We start from the raw sequence: 4,617 nt of genomic DNA, 5'->3' as shown, positions 1-4,617 counted from the left end.
CTGTACACCATGTACAGACATCTATACCTAGACACTCCTCTATTCATCTATACACTTTGTATAGACAGCTATACCTAAACACTCCTCCATTCATCTATACACCCTGTATAAACATCTATACCTAAACACTCCTCTATTCATCTATACAACCTGTATAGACATCTAAACCTAAACACTCCTCTATTCATCTATACATTCTGTATAGACATCTATACCTAAACACTCCTCTAATCATCTATACACTATGTATAGACATCTATAACTAAACACTCCTCTATTCACCTATACACTATGTATAGACATCTATACCTAAACACTCCTCTATTCATCTATACACTATGTATAGACATATATACCTAAACACTACTCTATTCATCTATACACCATATATAGACATCTATACCTAAACACTCCTCTATTCATCTGTACACCATGTACAGACATCTATACCTAAACACTCCTCTATTCATCTATACACTCTGTATAGACATCTATGCCTAAACACACCTCTATTCATCTATACGCTCTGTATAGACATCTATACCTAAACACTCCACTATTCATCGATACACTCTGTATAGACATCTATACCTAAACACTCCTCTATTCATCTATACACCATATACAGACATCTATACCTAAACACTCCTCTATTCATTTGTGAAACATGTACAGACATCTATACCTAAACACTCCTCTGTTCATCTATATACCCTGTGTAGACATCTATACCTAAACACTCCTCTATTCATCTATACACTCTGTATAGACGTCTATACCTAAACACAACTATATTCATCTATACACCATATATAGACATCTATACCTAAAAACTCCTCTATTCATCTGTACACCATGTACAGACATCTATATCTAAACACTCCTCTATTCATCTATACACTCTGTATAGACATCTATACCTAAACACTCCTCTATTCATCTATACACTCTGTATAGACATCTATACCTAAACACTCCTCTATTCATCTATACACTCTGTATAGACATCTATACCTAAACATTCCTCTATTCATCTATACACTCTGTATAGACATCTATACCTAAACACTCCTCTACTCATGTATACACTATGTATAGACATCTATACCTAAACACACCTCTATTCATCTATACACCATATATAGACAACTATACCTAAACACTCCTCTATTCATCTGTACACCATGTACAGACATCTATATCTAAACACTCCTCTATTCATCTATACACTCTGTATAGACATCTATACCTAAACACTCCTCTATTCATCTATACACTCTGTATAGATATCTATACCTAAACACTCCTCTATTCACCTATAAACTATGCATAGACATCTATACCTAAACACTCCTCTATTCATCTATACATTCTGTATAGACATCTATACCTAAACACTCCTCTATTCATCTATACACTATGTATAGACATCTATACCTAAACACTCCTCTATTCATCTATACACCATATATAGACATCTATACCTAAACACTCCTCTATTCATCTGTACACCATGTACAGACATCTATACCTAGACACTCCTCTATTCATCTATACACTTTGCATAGACAGCTATACCTAAACACTCCTCCATTCATCTATACACCCTGTATAAACATCTATACCTAAACACTCCTCTATTCATCTATACACCCTGTATAGACATCTAAACCTAAACACTCCTCTATTCATCTATACATTCTGTATAGACATCTATACCTAAACACTCCTCTAATCATCTATACACTATGTATAGACATCTATAACTAAACACTCCTCTATTCACCTATACACTATGTATAGACATCTATACCTAAACACTCCTCTATTCATCTATACACTATGTATAGACATATATACCTAAACACTACTCTATTCATCTATACACCATATATAGACATCTATACCTAAACACTCCTCTATTCATCTGTACACCATGTACAGACATCTATACCTAAACACTCCTCTATTCATCTATACACTCTGTATAGACATCTATGCCTAAACACACCTCTATTCATCTATACGCTCTGTATAGACATCTATACCTAAACACTCCACTATTCATCGATACACTCTGTATAGACATCTATACCTAAACACTCCTCTATTCATCTATACACCATATACAGACATCTATACCTAAACACTCCTCTATTCATTTGTGAAACATGTACAGACATCTATACCTAAACACTCCTCTGTTCATCTATACACCCTGTGTAGACATCTATACCTAAACACTCCTCTATTCATCTATACACTCTGTATAGACGTCTATACCTAAACACAACTATATTCATCTATACACCATATATAGACATCTATACCTAAACACTCCTCTATTCATCTGTACACCATGTACAGACATCTATATCTAAACACTCCTCTATTCATCTATACACTCTGTATAGACATCTATACCTAAACACTCCTCTATTCATCTATACACTCTGTATAGACATCTATACCTAAACACTCCTCTATTCATCTATACACTCTGTATAGACATCTATACCTAAACATTCCTCTATTCATCTATACACTCTGTATAGACATCTATACCTAAACACTCCTCTATTCATCTATACACTATGTATAGACATCTATACCTAAACACACCTCTATTCATCTATACACCATATATAGACAACTATACCTAAACACTCCTCTATTCATCTGTACACCATGTACAGACATCTATATCTAAACACTCCTCTATTCATCTATACACTCTGTATAGAAATTTATACCTAAACCATCCTCTATTCATCTGTACACCATATACAGACATCTATACCTAAAAACTCCTCTATTCATCTATACACTCTGTATAGACATCTATACCTAAACACTCCTCTATTCATCTATACACTCTCTACAGACATCTATACCTAAACGCTCCTGTATTCATCTATACACTTTGTATAGACATCTATACCTAAACACTCCTCTATTCATCTATACACTCGGTATAGACATCTATACCTAAACACTCCTCTATTCATCTATACACACTGTATAGACATCTATACCTAGACACTCCTCTATTCATCTATACACGCTGTATAGACATCTATACCTAAGCACTCCTCTATTCATCTATACACCATGTATAGACATCTATACCTAAACACTCCTCTATTCAGCTATACACTACGTGTAGATATCTATACCTAAACACTCCTCTATTCATCTATACACTCGGTATAGACAGCTATACCTAAACACTCCTCTATTCATCTATACACACTGTATAGACATCTATACCTAGACACTCCTCTATTCATCTATACACGCTGTATAGACATCTATACCTAAGCACTCCTCTATTCATCTATACACCATGTATAGACATCTATACCTAAACACTCCTCTATTCACCTATACACTACGTATAGATATCTTTACCTAAACACTCCTCTATTCATCTATACACCATATATAGACATCTACACCTAAAAACTCCTCTATTCATCTATACACCCAGTATAGAGATCTATACCTAAACACTCCTCTATTCATCTATACACTCTTTATAGACATCTATACCTAAACACTATTCTATTCATCTATACACTATATATAGACATTTATACTTAAACACTCCTCTATTCATCTAATCACTCTCTATAGACATCTATATCTAAACACTCCTCTATTCATCTATACACTCTGTATAGACATCTATACCTAAACACTCCTCTATTCATCTATAAACTCTATATAGACGTCTATACCTAAACACACCTCTCTTCATCTATACACCATATATAGACATCTATACCTAAACACTCCTCTATTCATCTGTAGACCATGTACAGACATCTATACCTAGACACTCCTCTATTCATCTATACACTTTGTATAGACAGCTATACCTAAACACTCCTCCATTCATCTATACACTCTGTATAAACATCTATACCTAAACACTCCTCTATTCATCTATACACTCTGTATAGACATCTATACCTAAACACTCCTCTATTCATCTATACACTCTGTATAGATATCTATACCTAAACACTCCTCTATTCACCTATAAACTATGTATAGACATCTATACCTAAACACTCCTCTATTCATCTATACATTCTGTATAGACATCTATACCTAAACACTCCTCTATTCATCTATACACTATGTATAGACATCTATACCTAAACACTCCTCTATTCATCTATACACCATATATAGACATCTATACCTAAACACTCCTCTATTCATCTGTACACCATGTACAGACATCTATACCTAGACACTCCTCTATTCATCTATACACTTTGTATAGACAGCTATACCTAAACACTCCTCCATTCATCTATACACCCTGTATAAACATCTATACCTAAACACTCCTCTATTCATCTATACACCCTGTATAGACATCTAAACCTAAACACTCCTCTATTCATCTATACATTCTGTATAGACATCTATACCTAAACACTCCTCTAATCATCTATACACTATGTATAGACATCTATAACTAAACACTCCTCTATTCACCTATACACTATGTATAGACATCTATACCTAAACACTCCTCTATTCATCTGTACACTATGTATAGACATATATACCTAAACATTACTCTATTCATCTATACACCAT

The sequence above is a fragment of the Lampris incognitus genome, chromosome 2 (genome assembly GCF_029633865.1).
Source record: "Lampris incognitus isolate fLamInc1 chromosome 2, fLamInc1.hap2, whole genome shotgun sequence".
Lineage (NCBI taxonomy): Eukaryota > Metazoa > Chordata > Actinopteri > Lampriformes > Lampridae > Lampris > Lampris incognitus.
The sequence above is the reverse complement of the archived record's forward strand: the minus strand, read 5'-3'. Positions refer to the sequence as shown.